The sequence below is a fragment of the Scomber scombrus genome, chromosome 7 (genome assembly GCF_963691925.1).
Source record: "Scomber scombrus chromosome 7, fScoSco1.1, whole genome shotgun sequence".
Lineage (NCBI taxonomy): Eukaryota > Metazoa > Chordata > Actinopteri > Scombriformes > Scombridae > Scomber > Scomber scombrus.
In genome coordinates this window covers 13,932,280-13,944,700 of record NC_084976.1, presented here as the reverse complement: position 1 = coordinate 13,944,700, position 12,421 = coordinate 13,932,280, and positions in this window count along the sequence as shown.

Sequence of the window (12,421 nt, the reverse complement as noted above, 5' to 3'; positions counted from 1 at the left end):
CTTTAAGCTTCAAAACAGGAAGTTTTACTTCCCTCAAACAAATCACCTTTTCTTCACAGTAAGTCCACCTCTCTGCCATTGTCTGGCGAACTCTGTCACCCCATTAGTCTCTCAGGGCATTACTGTGGCTGGATGTTGTGTTGTGTCTGGCATTGTGTTGTTTGGCTCCTTTAACTGCTTTAAATCTACATTACCTGACTGTATAATTCATCTATGGGGACTGAGTGTTGTAAAAGGAAACATTAAAAATCTGAAGAGGTAAAACAAGTTCTGGTTGCATACACCATAATATTGCTGTTGTCATGTAAATGCCTTGTATCTCCTGTTGTGGTTGTTTTCATACTTTCATGAAAGGATTACATGAAACTCTGTGAACAAAACTATTGTTCAATTAATGGCCCCAATAGGATGAAATGATATTAAAATAATTGTATACCATAACATAATGCATACAGTATATGACCCAGGAAATATTTGAGAACATTTTTATATCTAAATCAAAATTTGTTTTGAAAAAAAAAAGTTTTCTTTATGAAGTTTAGTTGCTCAAATGAATGCCTTAAATGAGACTATTTTCATTCATTCTTAAAGGTTTAAGTCTTAGATTCTCTCTTCTATAAGTTTAAAATATAGTCACAAAAGGTTGCTTAAAAGTTGAAGAACAGGTTTTCGTCAAACACCCACATGCCTCTTCTATCGATCAAAATGTTGGCTGTGTAGTGTGGCTCATTTTTGGAAAACACTAAAAAGCCAACATTATTTACACACAAAGATTTATATGACAGTCCATTTTTTAAAATCATTTTTGTTTCATCTCACACATCATTTCTTTTCTCCAAGGCGCTTCTTTCCGTCATTTTCACAAAAATAATATAACACAATATCACAATCAGCTGAGTTTTAAGTCTGTACTTTATAGGTTTAGGGAATTACATATATTTTTATTATACAAATGGAATTTATATCTGTCTGCTACCTTAATTTTATCATATGAAATGTTTATATATTTACAGTGCATCCGGAAAGTATTCACACTCCTTCACTTTTCCCACATTTGGTTATGTTACAGCCTTATTCCAAAATGGACTAAATTCCTTTTTTTCTCATCATTCTACACACAATACCCCATAATGACAAAGCGAAAAAAGGGTTTTTAGAAATGTTTTCAAAATTATTAAAAATAAAAAACTTTAAGGGGTGTGAATACTTTCCGGATGCACTGTACATGATAGTTAAAATAGTCAAAAGTCATGATTCAACCTTTAATCAAAATTAGATATTTTAGTGAAGATGTTTTGAATATGTAGGGAAAGGTTTCCACTACAGGTACAATATGTACCAACATATGTACTCTTTACAGTTTGGTAACAGGTGGTTGCTAATATTTACACTTAAAGGTTTTACCTGACAGGGCTCTAAATATCTGTTATGTAACTGATAAATATGTATACATTGTGGTTGGGAGTTCATGCATGTGAAACTGGAGAGTTGTGTTTTTCAGGGAACTCCAGTGAAAAGGATAGATGCTAACCTGAAATTGTCTGAAAATATGCAGGTGTAGGATCAGCCACATCTGGTGATGATTTAGATATTTCATGCCTGCATGTATATTTTGAGAGAAAATGACCATGGAACATTTGTTCCCCAAAATCCCGGTGGATTGTGGTCGAGTAATGCTAGTGTTTTTTGGAATGCATAATCTCATTTATGCATATTGAGTAAATGTGTTGAATATCATTGTACAACCTAAATGACTTATATACTGCACCAGTGCTGACCCCTGTGGTATATTTAGCTTTAAATAGTCACATCACATTCTATACAACCAATAGTGATCCAACACTCTCAGTAAACATTCCTTAAATGCTTTAAGTACACTGTGCTCTGCTTTACTCAAAAGCTATTTTTTGGGTCACAGCCAACTGGCATTGATCATGATTGGTAACAATGCATTCCAGCTTTTAAAATAACTCTCTGTATCGTATATATTTTTAGCTGAGTGAAATTAGCGAATGAGCTCTGCAATAAAAGAAGCAAATAATGCTCATATTTAATAGTTTTAAAATTCAAACATAATGAAGCTAAGATGCACTTTGCTTTCTCTTCATGTTCATCATGAGTCATCATGACGTTACTTGCCTCAGCTTTTATGAGTGTTATAATAAGGGATTGATAATGTTAATAATCTTCATGAGCACCCATTCATCAGCAGCTCAGCAAATGAAAATGAAAATGTGAGCAAAGTCTGGGATTGAAACAATCCTCATACATTCAGTGGTCAAATATTCCACAGCTGTTCCCCAAGAATGTGCAGTGCAGCAATAGCCCAGTGTCTCAGCAACACACACACACACACACACACACACACACACACACACACACACACACACACACACACACACACACACACACACACACACACACACACACACACACACACACACACACACACACACACACTGCTGCTGATGATAGTATGAGGACTATTTTTCTGTGTAGTATCATGTAAAGACAAGCAGATCCTATAGTCAAAAACATAAACTAACCCTTATAGCAGAGTAAGTGTGTGTTTTACCCTCCACAGTGCATTGCAATGATTCTTCACCACCAGGCTACAAGATCATGTTATGTGGGCTGAGACAGCTGCCTGTCCTGTTTGTGTCAACATCCAAATCCATGCAGGAACAATCCATACTGTGCAACACTGGGAGGTACCTTGCTGTTTGACAGCCTTGGCCTGAGAGGAATGACTAAGAAAGTATAGGACAAACTGCAAAAGCTTTCTTTTAGAGGAGGATAATAAGCCTTTATACTGAAGGAATTATCACAACAATCAAATAATAGATATTCAAATTTTACCACCACACCTCGGAGATAGTGCCATGAAAAGGTTTCCTTCCTGCTCTCGTCATCAGCGCAGGGTGAAAGTGCTTCATTTATTAATTTAAGGGTTGTTTATAGTTTATATCGCTCAGAGAAACCAGGCACCAATTCCCTCTGATTATGGTCTTTAAATTAGAAATATAATATATCTGTAGTGTAGACACTGTACTGCACAGCTCTATGCAGAGCAAAGCAAATTCATTGCACCTTTCAGAAACAAGGCAATTCAAAGTGAGAGAGAGCGCGGAGAAGTTTGTTAAAACTTATTTCAGATATGGTGTGGTGCATAAAAACTGAATACTACTTCTCCATGTATGACAGAGGTATGATCGGTATGATGGGTTCATAGAAGCAGATCAGAGAGGATTTTGGCCTTAAACCATCCAGTTTTTTGTATTTTAAAATCAATTATTTGATACACAGGAAGTCATTGTATAGATGTGAGAGCTGAAGTGTGTGATCCACTTTAAGGACTCCAGCAGCAGCCTTCTGTTTCAGCCACAGTTGTCTAATCAACTTTTTAAGAGAGAGTGAGACCTTTAAAGACAGTGTTATTAGTAGTCTTTGGTAAGTAAGGTTTTTTAAATTCTGCAGAGACAATAGTCCTTTAATTCTTTATAAATTCTCAAGGTGATAGTAGGCTGATTTTGTAAGTATCATAATGTGGATATTTTAAATTTTGGTCAGAATCAATTTTTACACCAAGATTTCTAGCTTGGCTTGATCTTTTAAGCCATTGAAACTGAGCACTGACTTCAATGGTTCTTTCTAAGATCCAAAAATAATTATTTCTGTTTTGTCTTTGTTTAATTGGAGAATTCTTATCACATCATTGACACTTATATTGTCATATAAATCTGTGTATAATCTGTGGAAGATATTTTGTTGATTTTCACAATCTGAGTTTGTGAAAGCATATGTAGAGGAACAGAAGATGCCTAAGACCGGACCATTGAGGAACTTTGAAGTGTAATTTTTGTATGCTGAGATGTGTAATTATTATCGATCGTCAGAAAGTAGTACCTCTCCTGCAAATAAGATTCCAGAGTTCCAGAGAGTCCCACCCAGCCCAATGCAGATTGATTATATTGTATTCATATGTAAAGTTTATTTTAGCGGACACATCGATCTTCTATTGCAAAGTATAAATATGTGTTTATATATGTTTTTTAATTGATTGCATTAAAAAAAAGTCAACCTTCCTGGATCACAGCTGGTGAGCAGTAACCCAGTGCTTTAGTGTTATGTTTTTCTCATGATTTTAATATTTGTGATCAGCTGTGACAGTTAGTAATCTACTATACTGTGTAACCTTTATAGCCTATAAAGTGTGGGACATTTCTAAAACAGTTTCCATTTAAAGGTTCTAGTACTGGGTTGTTGTTAGTAACACCAAGGCTTTTCCCAAGACACATAACATGTTGCTGCACAACAGGATCTCGTTTTATTTACAGTATTTCAAATATTTTATGTTGCATGCATTGTAAATTTGAAAAAAAAAACAACCTAGCTATAACAACAAGTTATAAAAGAGCTAACAAGTACCATCCAAGAGAAATTGTATCACAAGTGGCAACACCTTATATGATACTGTGTCTTATCTAATACATAAGCAATTATGGATTGCAGATAAAAGACAACCTATTGAACCAGGAAACATGGGCTGCTAATGTTTAGTATAAATGTGCCAAGCTTCCTCAACTAAATCAAATACTTCCAATGAAAGAAATGGGCTTCCTCAACTAAATCAAATAATTCCAATGAAAGAAATACAAGATTTCCTGTACCCCTCCTGTAATTACATAACATTGAATATTTATTTTATCTGTCTCATTTGTCAGCAGATACCATGGAAATTACAAGAATTACTATCCATGTTTGCTCTGACCCACAATGCCTCTCTCTGTTGTGCCCTTAACTAAACTCTGGTAATGTGACTTGTTACACATTAAAAGAAATATGTACATAAAGAGCACTTCACTTGTTCACCAAACATTACTCATGAATTTATGATAGAAACATCAAATAAACATAAAAAAAAGTAATTACAAAAGCTTCAAACCATGCACCTATTCATCTAAAAAATTCAAAGTGTGTGTTTTTGATAGTCTTAAAAATAACCACCAAATTGCACAGAGGTGTTTTTTGGTAAAGGAAAACCCAGGTCATACTTGTTGACTCTCAGAATCGAATTTAGAAGCATGCTATCACTGCAGTTGACCATTAGATGGCCCCTGTGTACCACAAACACAAACTACAACAGCACTCTCACACTCTAATATTTGTTTTTTTGTTTTTTTTGTTATTGATGATGTGAGCCCCACAGTTAGTCTTCCAACCTCAAAAAAGTATCATCTCTTGGCAGTACATTTTTTCTGCTCTGACAACTTAACGAGCCTATAGTTCAGTCTTTTACATACAAGTATTATTAATTTATAAAGTATATTGTCCAAAGATAAACAAAATAGCAAAATATGGATTCTGACTGACGGTGGATTTCCCCTAAAAAAATACTGCTAATGAATTGTTGCTCAGTCTTCTCCTGACTTATAAATTCTGGATTTTTAATGGACTTTGTCAACATTGGTACCTTTTAAACAACAGTTAGTGCACTGTAAGTCAGCGATGGAGAAAGTTGCCAGAAACCTCAGCCAGTCTCAGTTCAGAAAAATAAGGAATTTCCTTCAAACCGCTATGATAAGAAAATGTAGAAATATGACAGCTTAAGGAGATTTCATTCTATTGTGTTATGTCACAACAGCACTACAAAATAACATGATTTAACTTTATTTTTAATATAAAAATTCAGCTCCTGTAATCTATGAGGGCCCCCCCTGATATTTGTATGTAGCTGCATATTTCACTTTGGTGTTGTGTCTGTTTGGGGGCTTTGGTGTGAAAATATTTGGTGATATGCATTTGAAAAATGTAAACCCTGAATTATACATACAACATACAAGTCTTATAGAATATGCAATCTTTTAAGTGTTGCAATGCATATTTGCAAATGATCACTTTTAGATTAGATATGAATTACTCCACCAAACTGATGGCATGAAAGTTAGAAACATTCCACTTAAGACATTTATAAAATAGAAGCAAATTAAAGAGGACCACAACAACATGGATCTGTAGTATTTTTGGATACAGACTTTTACATCCATACATATCATAGCTTACTTTATATCATGTGTTATAGTCGAGTGTATCTTTAAAGTTGACCCCATTCATACAGCATCATAACTTAAGGTGTGAAGATGAAAAAGGGGTCATATTGTTGTTGTAGTCTATCCTTTTCATAAAATGATCAGGGGTGGATTTAGTGATTACTCTAACTGGAAAAGTTGGTATTGAAAGTGGTAGAAGAAGTACTCCAAACTTCTTTTTTTTCCTGAAGTAAAACTATTAATTATTAATATTAAATAATAAGCAAAGTAAGCCTACATTCAAAGAGAAGAATGAAAGAGATGTTTTACTAGAACAATGTACTTGAATTTACTTAATGTCTGTCCAAGGTGGAGCTTTTAATTCTTATATATTGCTGGACAGTTTAATAAATGTATCATGTTTTCATTGTTATATTTTATGAATAAAATCTGAATCTGTAAAATATATCTGCCAAAAAGCAGTAGTGCAATATTTTCTTATGAAATAGGAATACACGGTAACTAAGTAGTATACCGTTACATATGTTTAAGTGTTGTGGGGGCTTTTTGTAAGTCATTTCTTGGTGCAGTTAGTTAGTGTAGTTACATAATTCAATATTTTCCAGATCTAAGCATCAATATAAATCTGTAGCAGTTTGGGGGCTTTACAATTAGGGGCTCCGGGCAGCTGCCTACCTCATCATAATTGTTGTATTGTAGGCTACGGGAAAAGTGGATACCTCTGCTTCATTATCACTGTGGGAAGCTGGATAACGGTACGCTTCTCCACCCCCTTTTCCCACCCCAGATCGATGCACTGCAATGCCTGGTGGGTACTGAAGTCTTCACAACACGCTGAAGAGCCGTGTTTGTGACGCCCACATAGGAGCTGCAGCTTCCACCGAGAACTACCGGTACCAAGATGCCCAGCTCAGGATGGTTTCCGGTAAGTGCGTAAAATGTTTGGACCAGGGCACTGGAAGAGGGGGAAAGTGTGTGTGAGGTGGGGAAATGACCAGGCTGCTATTTTTAAAACGCCTGTAACTATTTCAAAGGAGGAGGTGGAGGAAGGTGAGTCGGGAGAGAGGTAAAGGGAGTGCGGATGGGGGAGCACATGAGACACACTGATTGAGACTGGAGAGTAGATTTCTCTGTAGACAATAAGTTGCGCTCCAACTTGGCCGATACAAATCAAGCCGATATAGCGAATGAAACTACGCGTTTATACCGCGTTGCTGCGTGTAAATATACTGTTTTCCTGCAGATCCAAGAGTACCACTGTGCGTGTTTATGTGCTCCCTTTCCCCATGCTGCCGGTTCACCACCTGAAACTCCATTTTCCACTGATGCTCTGCTCAGGCGTCCATGCACAACAAAGGATGCGTGTGATCTCCGGGATGTAGATGGTGTGTGTTGATGACTCTGTTAGTGTGATGCGCCCTGAAGGTCCGTATGCTGTTTTTTCCCCACTACTACGCGTCATATTGTGTAAAAAAAAACACATTTGTAGGCCTGTGAAACGCGTTCCTCTGCAGGAGTATCTTGTCTCCATGCTGCTTGCATCATTAGACCGATCCGTTCATTAAAGCATCCTGAGTTACATTTCTGAGGCGCAGGATTGCAAAAGATTATATATAGCCTATGTTTAAAAAAAGAAGAAGAAGATGATGAAACCCCCTTCGCCTAATTAGCAAATTAAAATTAAGAAAGGTTAAACGGATATCCGCTTCAGGGCCTATCTACAATGTCTGTATATTACAAAAAGAAAACCACAATTTGGCAATAATGTAAGCAATACCAATATCTTGAATTCCACTAAAATTGTGTTGTTATTTTGCACAGAACGTAACAAAATGCACTCGTGCACCTACTTCTGTAACATTGAAAGGTATGGCCGGAAGTCGCTGTGTATACTGGGGTTGACTTGACTCCGGTCTCCGATTCACTCATCAGCATCTTGAGTCCGCTGGCAGAGAGAAAGAGAGATACTGAGAGGGAGGCAGGTCGATGCTGGGAGCCTTCACTCGGCTCCTCTTTGCTGCTCCCGGGACTTACAGCTGTTTGATTTGATGCTTTTCACGCGATAGACCGAGCCGACCTGTCAGGTAATTTGTAATTCGCCCTGGGACGCACGCTGGTAAAATAATAGCAAGTCTACAATTATAAATCAGTGCTCCGTTTACATCTAATTAGGACATGGATTGTTAGGGAAAAGATGGAAGGCGTGATACACTCACCCGTTCATCTGCACGGCGAAGACCGCTATTGCTTCAGTCTGATATTAAAGTGTAAGTTGGGACATGGCAAGCCAGCACAGTGTTTTTTTGCCAAGGAGAATGATTGATTTTCAAGGACACTATTTGATATCAGTTGCCATATGCGACATACAGCAATTAATTGTGCATAACAGGTCAATTGTGTCAATTAAATAGTGGGCAGACACACTTCCTGTTAAAAAGCCATCTGATTGAAGCTCTCTCTGTATTAGAGTGTGTTTGCAACAGGCATTAGAAGTGTGCATGTGTTCATAATAATGGATGATTATTATTGCCAACATCTTATTTAATTGTATTTATTCTAATGGGAATCTGCATCAAAAGCATGTGTAACTAGTAAAATTGGCTCAGGTCGTCTTCTTGAACCTGCATCTCCTCTCATACAGTAATGTGTATATCTTCTTGTTTTATCTGCCCTAGGCGTAATAGCGCCTAACTAATTTGCTCTTCTGAAAAAATGCTTCCTCATGGCTTGTGTTGTCGCTCTTCCACTTCCTATTGGAAGTCCCCCCTTCTTTAATGGACCATTAAGAGGCAACCACGATGGGTAAGCTGTCAGCTGAGCCTGATTGATTTGGTTAGGCCACAGATGAGATTGATATGAGATTCCTCCGTAGCGCTCAGCTAAATGTCTCTCCTCCACCCCCACCCTCTTTCAGAGAGCAGCCGCTGGCAGGGAAAAAAGGTGAAAAACCTGGCTTCAAGCTGGAGATGCTGAATGAAAAGCGAGCATTGTTGTGTACCATATGATCAGTTACCCTCAGTATAATGATGTATGGAGGTAAGTAACGCTCCCCTCCTGCAGTGCAGTCCTCACACAGGTGGAGGCACACTCAGGAAGAAAAGTTTAGCAAAGGCGAGGAGCATTTTTGGGCTCCTTGTAAAAGTGGGCCACCGGTCCCTGTGGTGAAAGATGCTTTTCTGGGGCAAGCTCAGTGATGACGCTCACCCGACCTGGATTGGTAACAGACACCCTCGTCCATCCTTTGTTTGGAGAGGGGTGCGGAAACAGTGCGGCTCGGATACACACTGCAAAAAGGACCAAGCGGAGGGAGACTGCAGGTCTGCTCTCCAAATAGCTGATCCACAAATCGATCATTGATACCGTTCTTGAGCAGGCCTGTAAGTATTCTCCCGCACAGTCTACCTGAATTGGGATCTACTGGTACTGAATCAGGTATTCACCAGTTTTTTAAGTGTTCTTTGTGTTGGAGGTTTGTTTTAGACAGAGGTCCCTTTACTCCTCTGACTTGGCAGCTTTTGTGCCCAAAATCCGAGCCCTGGAATGAGAAGCCAACTGCTATTTAAGGATGGCACAACCCAGCCAGCTGCTGCCGTTTACTTTCCCATCGTTATTGAATCAGGGCATCTAGAGTGCGCCAGTGAGGGTGTGTGCGCTCCACAGAAGATTATACGGTCTGGACTTCTAGGCGGCCTGTAAACGGCTACTTTCCCATACCTGATTGGCGCTCCTATTCCTTGTGAGTGTGTTTGAGGGACGGAAGCTGGGATGAGGACACATCCGTCGCAAAGCTGAAGGATGTGGGTTGTTAAAGTGGGCTTTCAAGAAAGCTATCTCATGCTGATTGGTTTGAGACAAGGTTATAGCATGAGCAGTGATTGATGAGTTTGGGAATTAATTTATTTACTCCTAGTATTGAAGCTTTGACGGGATGTTTACATCATTAATTGCTTGTGTGCGTCATATCTTCTTGGATCTGGCTTCCCATGAAGTGTCATCACTCGGATGTCAAAAGCTTCTTTCATGGCAGAGAAGACTGACAGAGGTCCTGCGGAGTTTGGACAGAGTCGTCGTTTTCAAATTGATCTGTTGTGTTTAGCAGAGAGCAGGGAGAGGGTTAACAACTCAAGAGGGAACTAGGCCATCAACATCCCCTTTTTTTTTCTTTGGGCACATTCTGAGACTGGCTGTGAGCGTGACAGAATCTGCAAGTGAAACAGTGTAATATTTGATCTGCTTCAGCCAGATCGTCTTATGTTGTAGTTGACCTGCGACGATGCATGCGAGTGTAATGCATACATAACATATGAGGCTGTGGGTGAAATGGTGGAGAAATTCCTCCGTATTTTTTTAACTCTTCCCTCTCACATCCGCTCTTACTTTCTGGCACCAAAGATATTTTCTCTATCTCTGGATGGAGAGAGACACACTCCCCACTCAGCTCGATTATTTTGAGTCATCCAGCCAAGGCTGCGGCACTGGGCGGGAGTGTAAAAAATGTCATCTTCGACCACGATACATCTGCCTCCTCTCAGTGGTGTTAGGGTTCTGCTCCAGTTTGTTTGTATGGCTGTACTACAAAAACTACAACATTTGTCCTCTCAAAGTGGTTGTGGACAATAGTTGAAATAGTGTTTCGAGGCCTGTTTGATGTTCACAAGTCATTTGTCAGGCTTCTTCTTTTGATAGAGAAGTTTACCTTTGACCTTGCCAGTAAATTGGCATGGAAGAGGAACAGAGAAGAATGACAAAATAGAGAATTTAATAGGTAGTGCTGTTGCAGTGTTTGAATGTCTGATGTGTGCATAACAATGCTTTACTGGCTTTGGACAGATAAAGCTTTACCTTGGTAAGACATTGATCATTTGTGACATTTATTATCTCCTCAGCAGAATCTCCTCAGGCATCAGCCTGGACACCATTGCAGAATCTAAAGGGGCTTTTCTCTTATCTGACTGTTCATTGAAAATGATATTAGCCTGCAAGACCGGGGCACTGCAATTTGGTTAGATCTGAAATTCCCTGAAATGTAAGATGATATGGAGGTCCATTAGACCACCAGAAGAAATACTGAGTAATGAAATTCATCAGTTATGTTGAGAGAGAACTGAAGGAATGTTGTGGCCTCTTTTTGGGTTGGGGTTTTGGATGTGCACTTTTTTCAGTGATGGTTAAAAACATTCTCACATTTATGGTTTTTTGGTTTTTGGCCATTGCGTTTCTCGACTGCCCCAAAGTTTTGTAGGGTTTCATAGTATTGCAGCTATTTTATTGCAAAGAATGGGACATTTGTTGGTAGTGTGTGTAGCAGTGCAGAAGTGTAGTGATTTAATAATTGACTCAATAAAATGTAAAATGCACGTGACAGTTCCCCAGAACCCCTGGTGATTACTTCAAATTGCTTAGATACTACATTTATAATGATGTAAAACACAGGAAAAACAGCAAATTCTAACATTTTTGACATGTAGAACAGCAAATGTGTGGCATTTCTGCTTTATACGTTTACTTAAATAATTAATTAACCCTCAAAACCTTTGCTAGATGATTTTTTTTGTCAACTCACTGATTAATTGACTGATGGGTTCAGCCCTACTATAAATTAGGGAAGCACCTATCCAACTTTTTCAATCCCTATATAGATACTGATACCTGGGCTTTGGGTATTGGCTGATACTGTGTAACATTCCAATACCAGTGTTTATTTATTAAGCTTTATGGCTCATCTTGTGGAAGAGATTGTTTTCCTAATTTTGTAAAACAAAATGTAACAAATGCATAGATCAAAATTGACTGATGTTATTTATTAAAATAATAGTATCCAATACCAGATACTGTATTCACTACTTTTTATTGTGTTTCAGTCCTATCTCGTAATGCAGTGCTACGTTGAATTCATACTCCACCCTCTTTTTTCTTTGAACTGACAAGAGCAGATGCTTATTTTTTTGTTCTCAACAAACGGGCACATGCAACAGGGTCCAGTAGGTGCAGGAAAGCAAAGCTTGCTCAATTTCTCAGGTTTTGTTCCAATATAGCAGATGTCCTGGAAATGTTGCAGCCTCTGTCTGGTGATGCCATGCTCTGTCCCCCTCTTTAAAGTGAATCAAATCACGGTCCACTTTGCTCTCTGTCCATCTGCCCTGTCTTTTGACTCTATGTTCCAGCTGCTTGTGACATATTTAATTTAAGTCCTTCATGTGCAACATATGCCTTTTTTTAATCTCAGATTGATTCCAGTTGCATAAAACAGCTGTAGAAAAAAAAGAGCATTGTAATGGTAAATCCTACATTGTCATGGGTTACAATTTGAAAGCACAAAGATAGACCTTAAACAAAAGGAGGATTCACAATAAATGCAGAGAAGCACAAAT